This window comes from Passer montanus, unplaced genomic scaffold (genome assembly GCF_014805655.1).
Source record: "Passer montanus isolate IOZ18808 unplaced genomic scaffold, ASM1480565v1 scaffold14, whole genome shotgun sequence".
In the NCBI taxonomy this organism is placed as follows: domain Eukaryota; kingdom Metazoa; phylum Chordata; class Aves; order Passeriformes; family Passeridae; genus Passer; species Passer montanus.
In genome coordinates this window covers 11,315,164-11,335,619 of record NW_024360941.1, presented here as the reverse complement: position 1 = coordinate 11,335,619, position 20,456 = coordinate 11,315,164, and the positions used below count along the sequence as shown (strand labels likewise).

Genomic DNA, 20,456 nt, shown 5'->3' with positions numbered 1-20,456 from the left:
TTAACCCAGCACAGCTCAGCTCACACTGTTTGAAACCAGGTTAACATTAACTAATCTGGTGTGTAAACTGAAAAATGCCAGAATTATCATTGTCTGGTCGTCTTTTGTAAACATTATTTGGACTGGTTTGTGGGTGAAACACACTATTCTATGTCATCATCTTTTCTTTCAATGCTCCCTTCTAGAAAAGCATAGTCAAGCTCCAAATACTGTCAGTATCTTTATCTTTCAAATACTTCTTTTTCTTGGTAACAGATTATTTGGACTGGTTTGTGGGTGAAACACACTATTCTATGTCATCATCCTTTCTTTCTATGCTCCCTTCTAGAAAAGCACAGTCAAGCTCCAAATACTGTCTCCAAATATTTATCTTTCAAATACTTGTTTTTCTTGGTAATTACCTCACCTCTGAAAAAACATCAAAATTCTCTTAAGTAGCAACTATACATAGGGAAGTAAGCTTGTGATCCAAAAAGGTAACCCAAGTCATATAAGGTCTTTATCAGACTATAGAATTTGGTAAAATACATTCATATTGCTCTTAATGCATATTTTTATACTCTTGAAAAAATTATTCCAATAAGATAATTTTCTACTCATTTTAAGTGTGATCTACACAAATCTGTGAAGTCAACTACCTAACAACAGTTCTGAAACACCAAAACAACAGACTTCTACTACCCTAGTTAATGAACATGAGCATCAGTCCTTAGACATTAAACATTTCTCCTCAATGACTTCTTTATCTTTGATTCATAGCTTTCCAGGGTAAGGTGCAGCTAAGAAAAAAAAGCAGTGAATCTACATTCACAAGGCATAGTGTACACCATCATGGGAATATTTTTGAGGCTACTTAATTTAAGGCCATGCCTGTGCTACCATGTACACTTTAGAACAATCACTGTTTGCACTGATGGCAGCAGCAAGGAACTGATGGTATTAAAATGTGTGAGCTGCTGAGCCTGTCACCTAAAATTACTAAAAACATGTTTAGTCAGCACCTTGTTTCTTCGTATATAAATTACTAAAAACATGTTTAGTCAGCACCTTGTTTCTTCGTATATACCCAGCAAAGTTTTGCAAAGAAATTTAATCACATTGGAACTAGGAAGCAACAGTGGTGATGATTTTCAAACGGAAGGAATGAAGTGAAAATGTCTTCCCCTTTGAAACATGGCCATATTTCAGGACAGGCAACTCAAAACCACAGCTTGACACATGTCACCTTATGCAGAAGTATAGGCTTCCAGCAAACTGTAAGAAAAAATTAATGCACCAAGTCAAAACTAAGGTCAAGCCAAAAATACATCTATAAAGAAGATGAACCATCCTCCATGCCACCTAAGGAGAAGTCAGGTTATATGAGGGTCCTGCTCTTAAGTTTTTGTGGTCCTACAAGCAAATTGTCCTTCATTGCCTCAGTGCTCAGGTCTGTAAAATAAGGGTAACCTCCGCAGGTTTTGTGACATGTAATAAACACCACTTGTAACTTCTATTCATGAACAACTGAAAAAGATTTGGGGTGTCAGTTGTGTTTCAACTTGTACTGACAGCAGCTCTGTCCTCACTGGGGGGACAAGCATGCAAGTCATTAGAGGGTGGGCTCAGGTACCCATGCACACAGGAATAATCTGCTGAATTACATCAGAAACACTGTGCCGCTTATAGCATGAGAAATAAAGAATTTTTTTAATCTATTATATTTAATTTTGGATCTGTTTACTTTGCCACATGATTTTCATTTTATATTTCTTCCCTTTGCATGTGCAAAACTAGTCACATGTGGACCACAATCTGACCCAAAGGCCAAACTGGTAACTGTTTCTCTAGAGAAAAACACAAGTCTAATCCAAAAAGGCACACACACCTTTGGCTTCAGATTTGGACTAGAAAAGAGGTAACAAAGCAGAAAGTGGTCATATTTTTTCCATCCTAGTTTTTCAGTATCTATCATGTTGTAGACACAGGCTTTAATACCATATAATCCCTTTTAAAAGTGCATTTCCAGCCCCCTTAGCAATTTCTTATTCCCAGCTTCAGCTACCAATTCCTTCCTCTTGCATGCCAGCTCTAGCAACAGCACTGTCACCAAAAGACACTTCACAAATGGAGCTAGCAAAGACTAACTCAAAAAAGGAAAAGGAAAATTAACTTTAGGGAAAAAATTTTTAAAAAAAATATATATGTATGTGTGTATGTATATATATGTATGTATCTATGTGTCTCTTTAAGACAAATAAATTCTGGCTCAGCCCAAAGTCATACCAACACTTATGTCAGCACCAGGAACGAAGGAAAAGGACACTTCTGGAAGATGAAAAGAAGCTGCAAGTTTTCCTATTCTCAGATGCATGCCCTAAGCATCAGGCTACAATGACACATCCCCCCCTTCTTTGTCCTCTTCTGATCCAATGAATCTGTTGTTCATGGGTAACAGAACAGCCCCAACAGGAAAAATAAAAGCATCAGCATCATAACCTATAGCTAAGTGATGATGACCTTCTCCAGGAAACTGAATTGTGCTGCCTCCAAACAGCAAGGCTGCACAAGGCATAACCATAAGTCCATCACAGAATGCAGAATTACCTGCTGTCACATCAGGTGGTACTAAAGGGAAGGGTTAAAGTGTGAAAACCCCTATGATCCCTTTATATATCCATGTCTGGAAAGAGAAATAGGTGGGCAGAGGCAAAAGCTATATAAATAGCTGCACCTCCTCTCTTTCGGGTTTGTTTCTCAGACAAAGCAATCAATTCCAGGTTAGTCTTTCCTTGAAAACTTCTAAAAGCACAAACCACCAACATAAGCATTGATAGTACTGACACTACTGACAACATCTGCTATTTCAAAAAACTCAAATACCAAAGTGCATAGGCTAAAGAAATCAGCCCTGTTACATCCTCTGTAAACAAGTGGTGATTGCTGAGACATCCCTCCTGCTGCTGGAGGATTAATGCAATTTGAATACAGAGTAAGGGAAGCATAGAATCACTTATCACAGAATGGCTTGGATGGGAAGGAAATTTAAAAGAACTTCCTGTTCCTGCCCACTTGTGATTGACAGGGACACCTTCCACTAGACCTGGTTGTTCAGAGCTGCATCATCCAGACTGGCCCAAAAGACTTCCAGGGATGGAGCATACACAACATCCCTGGGCAATCTGTTCAGGTGTGTTGTCACCCTCACAGTAAATAATTTCTTCCTATCATCCAGTCTAAACCTACTCTCTTTCTGTTTGAAGCCATTCCTCCTTTTTGTATCACTACAAGCTCTCCTCAAAAGTCCCTCTCCAACTGCCCTGCAAGATCCCTTCAGGTACTGGAAGGTGACAATTAGGTCACCCCAAAGCCTTCTCTTTCCCTGGCTGAATAATCCCAATTCTCTCAGCTTTTCCTCATAGGAAAGGTGGCCCATCTCTCTGACCATCTTGGTGGCCCTCCTCTGTGGGCTCTCAGTATCACTGCTGTTCCTTTTATAAAATGGTGTATATGGGAAAAACAACCCCGCCAAGTAACCATGTGGTCCTACTATATGAATGCACAGACAGTTATTGGAGGGGAGAAGATAAAAGGCAGTCTTGTATTTCAATTTCCTCTCTTTTATTTATGGTTTCTTTTGGTCAGGTTAGTCCCAAATGTTTTCTGCTGTGATGCTGAGCACGAAACAGAGCAACGCACAGAGAGTAAAAAACAGACATTGCCAACTCTTTTCTAGGACCTACTTTCCTCCTGTAGGTGTTTCTAATTTAATAAGTAAGGAAAATGTAGGTGGTGTGCTACTCCCTTTTTTAAAACAAACGAAAAATCCAGTCCTGTCCTTATATTCCAGCCCTACACCTACCACTATGCTGTGGCTGTCTGTTGAACTGAGTCAGTGCTACTACCAACCTAGGAAAAAATAAATTAAAACTATAAAAATTGAATATTAAGCATTCAAAATTCTATTTTATTCTGCTGCTCTGAATCCACTATACAGATAAGCAAACAGCTGAGTTTACAACAATGGAGAGAGCAACAGAGAGGACAGGATGCAATATGCCAATTTTTTATTTCTAAAGGATGCACTGACAGCTTATAAAACCTTCATATGTTAATCAAACCAGCACCTTATTTTTTTTAAAGACAATTATGAACCACCAGAGAGGAGATGAAAGAACAAACAGCTCCTGCAGTTGTCGCCCAAAAATTGTATAACCCATCTTCTGCAAGTTGAAATTGATATCTAACAGTCATTTTCAGCCAGCAGGGAGAAACGGAACAGGGCTGAGTGAAGCAGCTGTGTGAATGGCACAGGAGAGCAGGAAGAAGAAATATTAAGACCAAGCTTGTAGAAACCCTGGTACTTTTGGTTTGTAGGCCATGAAACTAAACTAAATATATTGGTAATATTATGAGAATGAAAAAGTCCACATCTACTGTCTATTTACATTTTTGAAAATATCAGTGAGCTAGGACAGCTTTAACAGTTATATGCAGTTAACCCAATTTTTGCACATTTTCTAATTCAAAATTGTTTGAATTGCATTTAACAAAAATATTCAAAATACCAATACATACAGTGCTTATCTGTTTATGAGCAAATAATGTATAAATGTTTTTCCCCTGAAACAGTATCAATGCAATCCATATTAAAACCAGGAAACCTTCTACAAATTTGAAGCAACATTTGCTTCTAATATGCAGTTCCTCTACTTTAATGTAGAGCTCAAGGTCCTATTTTAACCTGTGGACAATATTCAATCTACAAATCATTGATGAAACAACAGTTTTCAAACATCTATAATGTAATTCCAGTTATGATATTAAAATTTTAATTAAAATTATTATTTAAAAAAAATAAAACCTGAAAATAACAATAGCTCCAGTCAAAGAAACCCTTAGTTTCCACACTATTTTTACATGCTTTCTTAGCTGTTGATGCAGTTTTAGTTGAGGCAGCACGTATGAAATGCCGTCTGTTTAGCTTAAATCACTAAAGTGAGACTACGCTTCAGGCATCTCAAAGCAGAGCTCCTGCAGAAAGTGCCCGGCTTTCAAAGCAGTGGGGAGAAGGTCACAACGTGCCTTAGACCTTCACAAAGATAGCTCATTTGGGCGCCTAATCCCAGGCACAGAAGGTCCCTTACAGGCTGCCTCGTTCCTTTTCCTCCATGGAGTGGGTATGACACTGAAGCACTGCCAAGAAGGTTCTGCAAAGAAACCTCCTTTAGGTTTCACTCAGCTTCTTGGGCTCACTGAGCTGCAGCCCACACAGGATTGCAAGTGGGTTTACGGCAGCTCAGTGTGATATCTGGTGATGTAGCTTTCGTTTAAGCTAAATGTAAGCAAAGCCTCTTCACAGACAAGAAGTGATGGGGTAGTGGACTTTATTTTTTTTTCATTAATATTAAAAGAACTAGTATTGTAACTTGTTACTCTTGTATATTTTTTAACCAACCAAAAAAACCAAAAACTTTAAAAACCCCTACAGATTTGATTCTCATAATAAATCAGTTAATATTATCTTTAATCCAGTGTCACAAAAAAAAAATCTTAACAAAAAAGCTGTTAATCTGGTTTTCTTGCACGATGCTGCCAATAAAAAGCTAGCTATTTTGCACTTATTATAAACCAGTAAACTTAAATTCTGTCATGTGAGCAGTATGTAATAATTAGCAGGTGTATAGACTAAAATTAAGCTAGTTTTTACTTAATAGCTAAATTAATTGTATCAAGTTTCTAGTGCGGGAAAACGTACTGCACTTAACAATGATTCTAACACAGAGAGTCCTCTTTTATGTTTGTGCACTCCAAAAAAATACTCTTGTTAAGTTAATAGGAACAATCTTACACAAGCAGGGTAGAAAAAATATTACTCCTACATCAGGTTACAAAACACTAACATTTATTCATTTCAAATGATTAAAACACAAATATGATGATTGTACTTCTGAGCCTGACAAACAATTATTTTTGGAACTGTAGTAACAGAATTATCATTGGCAACACTGAATTCAGGTGTGACACCCAAATATTAAATTCAACACCCCCAAGGACTGCATGGAGTGCAACCAAAAGGCTTGGAATCACACAACAATTTAGGTTGCAAAAGACTTCTAGAGTTCATCTTGTACAAAATCACACTTAAAGCCAGTATAATTAAATCAGTCTGTTCTAGTAACGAGTCTTAACCTCTAAATTAGGAAGCTGCAAGCAAAGAGCTTAATGGGAATGGTCCCCAGAACAAATACATCTCTGGTCTTAACTGCTAAACCACGCCCAAGAATTGTTTGGGAGTGCCATGAATGAGCACAGATCAAAAAGCCAAAAGGGAGCTCTTTAAGAAGGAAGCACATAGATGATGGTGTCCCAGCACGTGGGAAAGTGACAGCGCTGTGCTCAACGTGGCAGCACAGGCGTAACCTCACTGTGCCCCCTTTCGGACAAGTGCACTCCTTTGTGAGCTTCAGCAAATAAACTGTTATTGGATTTGCTTGTTCCAAATGCTGGGAATGGGGGTGGAAGTCATCCCAAACACATTGAACAATAAGGTTTGACTGAGGATCAGAGTGCAGTCAGCCCATTCTGTGCTTTATGGGCTCTCCATAAAAACTGAGCAGTTCATCAACTCATTTCTAGTCAAGTATTTACCAGAAAAAGAACACAAAGCAAAGGTAGATTTATATCAAAGGTTACAGGCAGAGTGTGTAATCCTGTATCAAGAAAAAAGAAGAAGAAAACGCATGCTGATTATTCTCAGACGTTCCTCTGAAAGCAATGAGCCTAAGCCTGTAGAGCACTGATCACAGGGACAATGCCTATTCACTACCCAATCTCATTGAAGTCCCTGAAACTACCAACTGAACAGATTATTTAGAGGTTTTCAAAACTGGACTCAATACCACCCAATTTCCTATTTCTATCCTAACTCACACTTACGAATTCAGAAAATGAGTACAAGAAAATCTGTATGCCCTATGGCTCACGTGATAAAAACCTAATACTTGTAATTTACAAGAGGAAAAATCTAAAGTACTCACAGGTTATTAAAAAATTAAATAGTCTTTTAATTCTGCACTTTCCTTGAAAAGTAAGGCTTTCAAATGAAAAATTAAGATTATTCTACTGGCATTTTAACTCTACCCAAATAAAAAAAATGATATAATAATTAGAGCAAAGCAACCAACAGTAAATTTTGTATCAAATAAGCAAATACAAAATATTCTGCCCTAGATCCTTGAATGAATTTTAATGAGCGCCGCCATTTTGACTGAATGAATATTTTATTTTGGACCTCAGGAATTCTACCTCCTGATGACGACAAATTATGGGGAGAACACAGGAAACATTCCTACCCACATACCTTTTTTAATTACAATATTTAAAGTATCAAACAATATCAAAACATTTCCTTTAAAGAGAAAAGCTTATGTAAAACCCCAGATATATTACATTTCTATTACTGATCTGCACTGATTAAGTAAGAGCTGACTTATGCAGCTAATATTAAATTTAGAAATTAAATACATGTCCATATTATATGCAGCCTAGCTGGAATTCACTAGATTAAACATACTAATTAATTTGGTCATGGTGTGCTTTGTATTATAATTCAGCATTTATTTATGAGGCCACATATTCAGTTTACTGAATTTAATGTCTGCACTGTTCTTAAACATATCATTAGAAGTGCTAACATTTTATACCATTAACCCTGTATCAATCCACAATTAACACAAAATTATCAAAAGACTAATAAGAGCAGCTATGCATTTTTAAGCTACTTAAAACATTTCTAAATGCAATTATAACTATTTCATGCTAAGTAAGAGCTGATATTTCATTTTCATGCTAAGATACTCTTCACTCAAGAAAGAAAATAAAGCCCCAGCTTTCCTAATCACTTATTACTTCCAGGTTTCCTGTAGAGCACAGTCAGTCATAGTTGTATTTCTGAGTTACCATAGCTTTAGATAGATGGGATTACTAGGTGGGTCTTTTTCATACTCTATCAATACACAAATGACTGGAAAACTTCCTGATAGGTGATGAGCATTTCTGCTCCCAGACTCACTGAGATGTCACTGTGGACTGCAGACCCCTAAGTTTTTTTGACACTTCCCAACACATTGGCCCGTGTTGAAATCACAAACTTCAGCAACTGACAGATGAATGAGGGGAAAAGGACAAATCCTCCTGTAATTTTGTACTGTACGTTTACTAAGTCAGTATTGAATGGACAAAGTACATGTGCAGATACACATCTATATTTTAAAAAATCTGCCTGGAAAGCTTTTCATTCATCTGCCATTAATTTACACTAAACCTAAAGTAATAATATTGAAGATTAGACAATCCAAAACATGTGTGCATGTACACATATTACCAAGATGTGAAAAAGACGGCTTCCTACCACACAATATCAAAGGACTCTTTTCTGCCTAAATTTTAAATTTTCTAACTAGTTATGGATAGAAGGAAACCAAATTCGAGGATTTCACATTTATCAGTCTGATATACCAAACACAACCTAGAACTCCTTAGCACTCTCAATTACCTGTTTATTTGTCTGGAATAAGCTCACTCACATTTGCAGAGGTCCAGCATTTCTCCAGTTCCTTCATTAGTTTAAGAATACAACATTTCTGCCTTCCAGCATGGGAACAATGGTGAACAAATGGTAATTTAGTAACTGCTGCCCCAACAAAGACTTCCTGCAACTCCGCCTTTGTTGCTAAAGTAATACACAAACACTCCCAACTTGTAACCCAGATTTCAACCAGCTGATTTGTTGGAATATAGTATCTTTCCTCAGTTCCAGTTGCATAGATTTGGATGCTGCCACTCAACCTTTTGACACTGAAATCAAAAATCTCTCTTAAAAGGAATAGGGAAACCTCAAATACTTGAATGTATTCAGTAGTATGAATAAAGAATGTCTTTCTTAAAAAACTGATTTAATAAATTAATTATTGTCTGCTTTGCCAAGTTTACTAACAGAATAAGAGGTTTTTTTCTTTTAATGGAAAAAACCCATCTGAGCCATGATGCTTTTGAGGGGCACTAAAGCCTATTCAAATAAGCCATGTATTTTACAAAATGAAAGAAGTAAACTGCTTATTTTTTAAAAAAGGAAAAAAAAAGGTAAGAGTTAAAGCAAAATCTAAATTGAAAGTGTTTAATGAGCATAGCCCTACATGTCATGTCCCAGAAGGCAAATGGCAATGTCTTCCCTGAGGTGAGTAGAGCTAGGCTGGTTTGCTTTAGCTGGGCATGTCCTAGCTGCACAAACCTTCACACGTTCAGCCTTGAAAACAAAATTACCCCACCTAACCCAGCTTTCTATAGGTATAAACCATAACAAAGCTGAGAGGAAAAATATTAGCAATACAAATTGGTTTTATTTTTGTTAGAGAACTGTGATATTATTTGCTTTTAATAAGCTGCTTTACACTCATTAGTCTCAAGTATTACATTGTGATATTTGAAAATAAATTAAGAATTTGCTGTGGCAAGTAACATTTGATATATTTTTGTTAAAAACATGTATTATTGCTCCTGTCATTAGAGTACAAACTTCTTGAGATAAGTGCTGGTCAGTTTATTTATGTGGAACCCTAAGCATAAAGTTTCTGCAGAATTTCTTTAGAAAGGTCAGACAAATGTTCAAAGGATTATAATGAGAATGGATGAGGCCTTTGAAGGACTATGCAGTCTTTCATTTGCTAATCTAAAGTAACACTTATTAGCAATGATGATTTCTTCAACCACTACATAGCCACCCCCCTCGATGAACCAGTCAAAGTGTATCAAGGACTTCTATGATTCAGGAATCTATTGCTGTATTATAATAAATCACAGAGGTGATTAATTTCTTTCCCCCTCCTCTAAAAATTCTCACATGCAACTTTCTATTCAACTCCTGCCAAGAAAAATGTTTTAAATCTGTATTTTACCAATTTTACCCTTGACAGTTTTCTTTAGACACTAAAAATTGTCAAGACTCAAATAAGGAAATAAGACACATTAGTTCCTTTGTACGTTGGCTTAACCGCTGTCAAGAATACTATTAGAAATTCAATACAATGTTGAAAAATAACACCACCAACACAACTGATTTCAACACAACACATTCTAAGATCCACACCAAGATAGCTTTTACAATAATAACTGCTGACTTTCTGAATGTTTTTCAATGTTACAGGAAAAATTGAAGTCATAATATCTTAAGATTTTTGCAAGCTGCAATTCAGATGCAGAAGACACATGTAGATCTTAACTCATGAAATGTAAAGGTTTATAGAATACAGATTTTAGACCATCATTATAAAAAATATTCTCCTTTCTTTCAAAATTAATTATTTGAAAGAGTAAAAATTTCTGCAATTATTCCAGGATTTTGCCAGGGATGGAATGGAGGGATGTTGGGGAGAATAGAAAAAGAATAGAAAAGAATAGAAAAAATAGAGACTCTATTATCACATAATTATAATCCATAGCTAGTTCATGTTAAGATTTTCATTTTAAAGATTTACTAGCAGTGTGATAAAAATATAAAAGTCAGGAAAGTAACCAGAAATAATTTAAAACATCTTTTCTCAAGTTGAAAAGTTTTCCTTTATCCACAAAGATTGAATTTGCATTAATGAACTCCTACTGTAAAAGTGAACCAAAGTTACTATAACCTTTAACACACATTTCAGTTATTAAGATATTTTGACACAAAGTTCTACTACAGCCTCGAGTACATAACAATCCAGGCAATTTGCTGATTTCAGTGGATTTGCACAGTATGTTAATCAGTGCTGAATTCAGTACAGCACCTTGCAGTTTCTAGTTCACTGTTTTGCTTTCAATGCATCTAGGCACTAATGTTTGCAATTAACTTTTTTTGTAGACACAAACATACACACCAAGTATCAACAACCTCAACCTGTTACAGACTTAATTTGGAAAATTTAAAATAATTAGGTCACCCAGGTTTGAACTTACATGTTGAATTTCAGTCTAAACTATAAAAGCACTCCCACTTCTTTTCAAGACTCAGCATATATCAGCACAAAACAGTTCCAGACTTAAACTACCTTTCAACCTTATGTCATCTAAGTATCAGCTTGGCATAAAATGTATTTTAAAACAAGAGTAAACTGCCCATAAGGTGAAAGTATGGAACACGCAGACAACTTGCATCTAAGAAGGCAACCAGAGATACAGTTTGTGTTGTACTCTCCATTTTATTACGTTTAGGATACTATTCCCTTCCTACTTGTTCAGTAGCAGATATTTCAGTTGCAATATTAAAATGAACCTGTACAAATAATGTTTATTCCATAAAGCCAGACTGAACTAAAAGGTGAGGAGCACTTAGAGGCTGGTATTCATAAACATTTTGTAATTTTATTACTTCTGATCTGCATAAGACCAGAAATACTTTTACGCAATGCTTCAGTCGCAACATTCTGTTACTGTTTACATGCACACTTGAACTAAAAGACTAATGTAATTAGTCCAATATGCAAACTTAAAAAATTTACTGAATGCAATTAGTACATCTTGCAAGAAACACATAACTAAAATTTAGATTTAAATTACTATCCTCATAACAGATGCATACACCTATATCTTAGAATTGTTTACAATTTTCAGAGGTTTCTCACGTGTGTTTTTAAATTTGGCCTTTTTAAACTTATTTTTCTCTCAATATCGAAGAAGCTTTTTCTTTTTCCTGGACTTTAAATGTTTATGCATCACACTCAGCAGCAGTGTGTGACCATAGCCTAGTGGTAAAGAATTAAACAGTGGTGAAGCTGAGACCAAAGGGTGCACGACAGAATGTGCAAATATCTCACTAGCTATTGAAACAAGTACAATCCTTGCTACTTTTAAAAGAGAAAAAATAGCATTGGCATGTATTTCAATAACTATGCAAGCAATATGCAGTTGGTGTGCACCTTGTCATCTAAAACTAGCCTTCTGAGTCTTGATTTCAAATGCTGAAGCGATTCCTCCAAATAATCTAGGAGACATGCATTGTAACAGCACGTAGTGATGCACAAAGACACTGTCTGTGCCTCATACCTGTCACGTCAGAATGTCTGTGAAACCCAGCACCACAGTAAGGAACACTATTTAATATAAATGGTTTTAGGTTTTCATTTTAGGATTTTTGGAGTGTGTTGGGTTTTTTAGCATTCAAAAAAAAACCAGCACCGCATTTTTTTCTAACTTCTCTGTCGAGCTTCAGTCAGGCCACAGAATGGGCACCGGAGTCTCCTGACCCTGTACTCAAACTCCTGGAACCTCTAACACTTGTTTCTAACAAATCACCTCTGGAGATAGAGCAGGCTTCCTATCAATCACTAACAAGTTAATTCCACATAATAAGGCAGGTTCGGATGCAGACTGATACATTGTGAAATGCTGTATCTAAAATTGATTAGAATAGCACTCAAAATGAATGCAGCCCTCCAAACCACTTCTTTGCTCAGAAACATTAATCTCACTTATAAGGAGAGCTTCATAATGGTAATGCTTGGTATGAAAAAAGTATGAAATAAATCAGGTTTTATAAGACACAGCAATTAATCAGTTTTAGAACGAAGGAAAGGTTGTTAAAGTGGCACATTTTTACAATGGTAACTTCCTTAAAGCCTCTATTATCTCTAAAAAATTAAATGTTTAGGGCTTCCTTTTAATTGCTCATCTGACAGTGTGAACCCCAATCCTAACTCTGGGTCCCTGAAATGTTTTCTACAAGCTAAAATTCTCCAAATAATACTACTCAGTTAGAAAAATAAATGCTTTCTTTTAAGACACTCTTCAGTCTAAGAAGAATCACAAATCACATGCAGGTATCCTGAAAGGACTTATTTAACTAGTTAGCCTGGGGTAAAAAAATTATTTAATCAAGCCAAGAATTTTCTAATAAACACTCTAAAATTATTTCTGATAATATTTTTTGTCCTTGATACTGCACAAACTTGCAGGTGATAATCACGTTATCACTACATTTACTAAAACAGTAAACCTAACAAGTTTCCAAGTCTTCATTTAATAGAATGTATTTTCTACAGTAAAGTTATTCTTAAAAGGAAATAATATTATATAGATATATTAATCTTATTAATAATCTCTAATATGTAGTAGCTCAAATCAGCCTCTAAATCTTACACAAGCGCAACTTACTTGCATAACATTTTGGAAAAAAAATATTTTAAGATTTCTCTATAAAAATTTTGCTCTATAAGAATGTTATAGTTTCTCTTGCACACTGACAGAGAGACGAGTTTTCTATAATAGAAACAGAGTATTAAGTACAGTATCACTATAAATATCAGAGCAGTTCTGACCTGAAGCCTTAGCATCTCTGCTCTTTCATGTCTATATAGCACAATGCCCCTTCACAAACAGCACCTGATCCTCCGAGTTGCTGGGCACTCTCAGCTTTTATTGGGCCTAATCCAAAAGTGATACAAGTTAGTGGGAGTTTTTGCATCAATCTACAGGGGCATCAGTCTGCACAATGCTCACTGATTTTAACTGAAGATAAAGGTTCTGAGTATCTTACTGAGCCAAGACTATAATCTGTTAATTGTTGGGGCTAGGAGATGACAAAAAATACTTCCAGGCTATTATTTCATTTTCTAATATCTTATGGGGCTTTTATAAAACAGATGTTTATTACTGCAGCCATTGTGTGCTCATTTGTAACTTTAAATCTAGTTTCTATTAATATATCCTTTCTTCTATTTTTTAATTTAAACAGAGAATAATTACTCCCAGCTCTAAGAGATTTGACTGAAGTACCAGTCTTAACCTGCTAACTGGATTATGAAAGTTATTTTCATTGTTTTTCCTCAAAACATCTTAAACAAAAGAATCTCAGCGGGGTCAAGTATTTCTTATACCAAACAGCATCTTTTATCTCAGTGTTCAGTCGACTGAACCCCTTTCCATTTTTAATCAGATGTATGCATCTAATATTTCTGTACTGTTGGGTTTTTCCCCCTCCCCTAATTTACTAGACCATGTAAAATAACCCAGCATGTTCATAGTAGCAAAGCTTCAGAATTGTAAGCTAATATTTTTCTCAACCTGTTATATTTTTCCAAAATTTGAGTGATACAATTTTCATGTATATTTACACTTACATAGGGGCCCTTTTTCCAAACTATTCTTATATTATACCAAAGTACATTTTATGATTTTTTTGCCTGCATACAATATTAAACTAATCTCCTAAATGTGAATGCAATAATAATTCTGAATAGCACTTAGATCATTTTAGAAGGGAAGAGCAGTGGTATTTTTCAGAAGGTGTCTTCAGGTGTTTTTAACTTTTCTGTAAGACCATAGATGAACAACATTTATACTTCAATTTATTCTTTACTAGACAGATTTTTAGGATCCACACAGCCACAGAATATCACTACAACTCTTCAGCAGTATGAAGCAAAATACTTTGCCTGAGGAAGTAAATATAAAATGCAGTGGTAACAGTCAAATAAAACCAAACAAGCATTGAACTAAGGCTTAGCTTAAGAGACACATGCTATTCAGAAAGGAGAAAAATAAAACTGCCAAAGTTTTCATATAAAAATATTTTATATCTAAATATTTAAAGGAGACTACGTCTACACGATATGTTATGGAAACTGCTCCTATCAAAAAACTTTTAACAGTCTGTGAGTACATCAAGACGGGAGTTTGGGGGTGTTCTCCTTTTACATTACTTTGCTTAAAAGCAACTTTATAAATAAAACTTTTAAGTCCACAGAACAGTGGATCTGCTTCCTACATACACGTGAAGAAAAACCCCACCAGACACCAGCAATGTTTGGAATTTCGCGGGGGAGACCACCCCTTTCTCTCCCCAAACCACAGTGACACACGATTTCTTTGGTCGCCATGTGTTTTCGCTGCACAGTAACACGATTTTCACTACAGTTTATGGACTAGACCATTACAGATGCGAGCCTCAGAAACCCGGTCCTTCAGCAGCAGAGCAGGTAGAGCCCCGGTGGCAGCTCTGGAGCACAGACCACCCGGCAGCCAGGCTGTCACCGCCCGCCGCCGCTTGACAAACGCGCCGCCCGAGGACGCCGGACCCGGCGGGAGCGCCCCGCACACCCGAGGTGACAAACACCAAGTTCCAAACCCACCATAAACTTGCTCGGACTTGCTTTCGCGCCGCTACGCTCACCGGACAGGAGTGCGGACACTTCCGTTTATCTTCCAAAAGTGAGGATGCCGACTTGGGAAAGCACCGAAAGTGCCGCGGTGCCCAGTCCCGCCGCCGCCGCCGGGAGCGCGCTCAGCCCCCCCGGGAGCGCGCACACCGGCAGCCCCCGACCCCGCTCCGAGGCCGCCGAGGCCGCGCAGCGCTGCTGCCAGACCCAGACCACTCCCAACCCCCCGCTCAGTTTTCCGCCCGGCACCGCGGAGTTTCCACATTAAGTTGCATCCCCGGCCCCATTCTCCTGCTCCCCCGCGCCCGCGCAGCCCTACCTGGGGCCGCGCTCCTGCCGCGGCCGCGCGTCCCGGGACGCCCCGCGACTCCCGCCCGCCGCCCGGCGAAAGTCCCGCCGCCAGCGGTGCCGCCGTGGGGGAGGTGGGGAAGGGAGAGACGGAGGGCCGCAAAAATCTCCGCCGCCCCCGCGCACCAGCCCCCAGCCCGCTCTCGTCCGGGCGGAGGGCAGCGGCCCCGGCCCCGCTGCCGGCCGGACAGCGCGGAGCGCAGCGCGCACTTACCGCGGGCACGCCGCGAGCCTCGCCGCCTCCGCGCCCCGGCAGCAGCGCGGGGGAGAGCGGCGCACGCCGGCACTTTGTCAGGCCGGGCGGGCGGGAGCGGAGGGCGGGCGGGAGCGAGGGGAGGGCCGGGGGCCGGGCGGGGGGAGGGCCACGAGTTGCTGCCCGCGCCCCGCGCCGCGGGAGCTTACGCGTCCCGCGGAGCTCACTTTCCCCGCCTCCTCCCCCGCCGGGCGGGCAGGGAGTTTGGCCCCTCTTCTTGCAGGAGGGGAGGGCGAAGGTACGCGCACAGCGACGTGCCGGGGGGGAGGAGCGCGGGGAGGAGCCGCCGCCGCCGCCAGCACCTACTTTCGCCGTAACGCGGGGGACCCGGCCGAGGGCCCCGGTGCTTCCTTGCGCCGCCCCAGGCCGGGACACGACCCACCGGGCTGCGGACTCTCAGCCTGCTGCCCCCCGTCCCCGCCGCTCGCATGGAGTGCCGTGGCGCGGCTCCCACGCTGAGCCTAATCAGCGCATCCGCGACGCCGGTGGTGATTTAGGGGTCATCCGCGAGCGGCACTTCAGGCTGATGAATGGCTCTTGGCCGCTGTCTGCCCTGATGAGGGTGGCTGCGTGCCCCTGATTGCAAACACTAATGAACTTACACGGCTCCGCTGCGCGTTCCCTCCACCCGGCAGGGCATGAAGCATCCCTCCGCTGCATTTTGTTTTCCGCGGGGACCTATTTATTTTTATCAGGGGAGGGAGAGAATTTGGGAAATAATGCGCAGCTCCCCCGCAGCAGCGCACCGCGCCCGGCCGAGCAGAGCCGGCGCCGCGGGCAGCCCGCCCGCCGAGGCGCCCGGCAAGGCCGGAGGGTGCCGGCGGCGCTCCCCGGCCCGGCAGCCCGCCCCTCGCACGGGCACCCGCAGCCCCCCCGCCCGGCCTTGCCGCCGCACCCCGGCAATTTTCGGAGTTGGGCGGGAGCCGGGTGCCGGGTGACCTGATTACAGCTTAAACATCTGCTTTTAAAGCCGTTTCTCCGTGGTGTACAAAGGCGCTTCTGCTTATTTTCCTGCCTGACTCCTCAGCAACCTCTCGGCTCAAAGTAGTAGCTGTAACTTTTCGCACACTGAGATGTTACCTACCTACCTATCTAGGACCGGTCTCTTTTTACGCCTTTATCCTTCTCTTTTAAACTCAAAGGCGTTTCACACACGAGATGCGAAACACACGGAGAAGTTAGACAGATGAGCAGCTTTGAACGTTTAGCTGGCTACCCGCTGCAGTACTTTGATTTTCCTAACTTTATCCACCACATCTCTGACTCTGTAATGAAAGATGCACGACTTTGTTATCTTAAACGTTCCCAAGGAAAATCCCTATATTCCTCTGCCTTGAAATAACTGGAAATAGCTCCTAATCATGGAAACGTTAGGGCAGATGTAACCAACAGGCATTGCGAGGGAGCTGTCTAGGATCAGTCCAGCAGCTTTTTCTCCCATGCCCGTGTTTTACTCCAGTGTTTTTCTTTGCATTTGTACTTTGCTGGGCTCGACCCGAGAGACAAGGTGCCTGGGTATATAAACTGATTCGATAGTGCTGAGGTCAGCATGTGGGAATTACAGCAGGTACCACACACACAGAGCCAGCATCACACAGCCCTGTTATACAGCAAATGTAATAGAAAACCACAAATGTTTCAAAGTCTTTTTAAGTCAACAATCAATGTGTAATTCATAATATTGGACATACAGAAAGGGAGAAGAAAAAAAGTATTTTATAATGGCAATGACGTCTTCATCCCCAGAAAAGTAATAAAAATAACTACTTTTAAATAGAGGTTTGCAAAAGTATTTTAAAGATACAACAACTAAACTAATGGATTTAAATGAATACTCTCTACTGACTTTGTGGCTGGCTCTGAAGTGGCGGCATTTCATTTCAAAAAGTAGGAGCCACACAGACCGCGAGAGAGAGAGAGAGTTCTGTGCAGATAAGTGCACAGACAATACAGGTAGAACTGGAATCATCATGACCTTGTCTTTCAAATAAAGTATACTACAAAGAGTTTAGTCCTTACAAGAAAGCACTCGAAGTGTGAAAACGTGAATTGCACAAAATTCATTGTTACAAAACGCCTATAGGTAGGCACACAGGAACAATCAACCCTGAACTTACACCAAATGCTGTAATTGTTGTTGCATGTTATACAAAATAGCATTTCTGCTAAACTACAAGCCAATCTTGTAGGGTCTTACTTTTTTGTCTTTTGACTTACAGTGCTAACACAATATTTAAAGCTATATTTTGCAAATGCAAATTTAAAGCACTGTATTTTGCAAGACTACTTCATCTATTTGCAATACCTTTGCTAAATCCATTCATCTAATACTATTTTTAACTTTTTACTGCCCTCAAATACACTGAATTAAGATCCTGCTTTATTATAAATAGAGAGATAACATCATGCCTTCTTTGTGTAAAGCCTACTGGATAGACAACAAAAGTCAACTACTTATTGATACACATTTGAAGTTCTTGAGCAAGACCAAGTTATTTTGGCACTCTTAACTTGGACATCACTGAAGCAGCTTACCAGGCTTACCAAAAGTTAATTAAATTTCAGCCTTCAGAGTTTAAGTTAATTTGATAAGTGTGCAGGCACATCTGAGTTAGAGCTTTGTAGGAAACTATCTTTCTTATGTCAACTATTAAATGTGACTAAACTCTAAAATCACACGGCAGCTACTCCTTACTCGTTTGGATTTTTTGGATTTCCAGTAAACTCACTATTTCAGTACTGAAAGAACAAAAGGGTATACGTTCCTCATCGACTTTGAGATTTTTTTTTTTCCAGATGGGACTATCAGTAAATCTTTTTGGACGGTAGGTGCTACTGAGAGGAAAGAGCAGGACGTCCTCCGATGCAAGACATGCCGGCTCCTGCACTAATCTACCAGTAACTCCAATAGACGACACACATTCAAGACATTGTCACATTCTTTACCAACTCCCTAAACTGTTCTTAACGTGTCCTTCCTACTTAAACGGTAACTCGGGCTTTGCCAGGCTTTTCGGCACTTTCTGGTTCCAGGACTCCACGCTCTTTAGGATATTCGCACGTCTGAAAAAAACAGATCTCAAGGTCTCTGCATTGCTAACGGTCCTGGATCTACAGCTCATGGAGGAAGAAATTGTTTCTAACCATCCATTTTCCTTCGGGGTAAGAGTCAAGATGTGCTTTAATGCAGCTAGGTAGGGATTGCCCCTACGTAACGGAAACAACTAGCAGCATTGCCCCGTGTCAGGATATTTCATAATCACAACCCTAATTAAAAAAAAAAAAAGTTCTCCTTTCCACTCAGTCTTGCTGCTTGGTCATCACATGGAAACAACTGTCCCCAACAGTTCGCGGGGCCAGCTCCGCGGCTCCCGCTCCTGTGCGAGCCCTGCGAAGGGACCGAGTTCGCAGCCGCTCGGGCGGCCGCTTTCGAGCTGTCGGCGGAGCCGCCTCGCTTCCCTCCGCGGCTGCCCGGGCGGGACGGCTGAGCCCGCGCAGCTCCGGCGCCGCGCCGAGCGCGCAGCGCGGCGGGGCCAGGTCAGAAGGTGACGAGCCCGCCGTGCCCACGCTCTGCCCTAAGCCCCGGAGAGAACCGCAGCGCTCCTCTGTGGGAACGGGAAAACTTGGGGAAGAAGGGGCCGCCGGTGCCGGCCCGGCGTCAGGGGGAAGCCCCAGTGCGCGGGGGCGCAGAGTGCCGCAGCGGAGCGGCTGCGGACACGCGGAGCGGCTGCGGACACGCGGAGCTGCGCTGGGCTCGCTCCCTCCGCGGGAAGGGCTGCGCTGTCTCGCCCGTCTCAGCGCCAGCAGCAGATCGAGAGGCACTTTTTCCCCGAGTATCGAGTTGCGGTAAAATTGTAAAACAAATATTCTAATCTGATCACTGACAAAGCCATAAAATTAAATAGCTGTCTGCAGAGGGAAATATGTCTTAATTACCTTAATTAAAGCAAGATAGGGCCTTACACACGTTCATTTTGAAGCCACTAAATGTACTGATTATCATACAAATCAACCTTTAAATGGGGGTCATGCTTTTCCACTACATTAGTTTGTGTTCCACTGCATAAAACAAAGCTATATGGGAAGCTGACCTCTGGTGAAAATGATGCACTTCAGCTGCACAAAACTGCTGACCCTCTTCATTGGGTCCTCAGGAAAGAACCTGAAGGAGTTTGCATACGATTTGGAATACAAAAATGCCTTTCATATTGTGTTAACACTGCATTAGGAACTACTGCCTGAGCTAAACTTATGGCCCTAAACCGAAGCACATAATCATTTTAATCACCTTGTATTCATAAGTAGGAGCCATCACAAAGCGCCGTTGTTGCCATCATTGTGTGAGTTACTACACAAGCCCATGAAAAATATAAGATTTGTTTGCTGGTATAACACTTTCTCAGCAACTATAGCTGGGTGCAACTATCTATATTTTCATTTAGCAGGAGGAATGTAGAATATTTATAGCAATTTGGAAGTCAACACACAGACCTCATACGTACATACAGAAGTTTATGTAATTAAGTCACATTCAGAATTTATTATCTTTACAAGAAGGAAGAGGCCTTGTTTTACCTAAGCTTCATAGTCATAATTAATATTTTTGTTTTCCTTTCTAACTTTCTAGCTAAAAGACATATTTTAAAAATAACAAGAAATCCCACCAGAAAAATGTTCAGATTTAGGAA

The 20,456-nt window shown here is 40.4% G+C and overlaps 1 protein-coding gene across 12 annotated transcripts in view; it reads right to left on the bottom strand.

The window, feature by feature from the left end:
- TENM3 (teneurin transmembrane protein 3) overlaps positions 1 to 16,533 on the bottom strand; it is a 407,967-nt gene extending 391,434 nt beyond the window's left edge. For 10 of the 12 annotated variants that reach the window (XM_039700048.1, XM_039700049.1, XM_039700047.1 and 7 more), the window contains exon 1: positions 15,730 to 15,959. The gene's annotated coding sequence lies outside the window, so the exon portion shown is untranslated. Of the gene's footprint in view, positions 1 to 15,729; positions 15,960 to 16,074; positions 16,134 to 16,370 lie in introns of those variants that run through there. The other 2 variants (XM_039700050.1, XM_039700051.1) reach the window with 2 other exon arrangements.
- Positions 16,534 to 20,456: the final 3,923 nt, after the last annotated feature.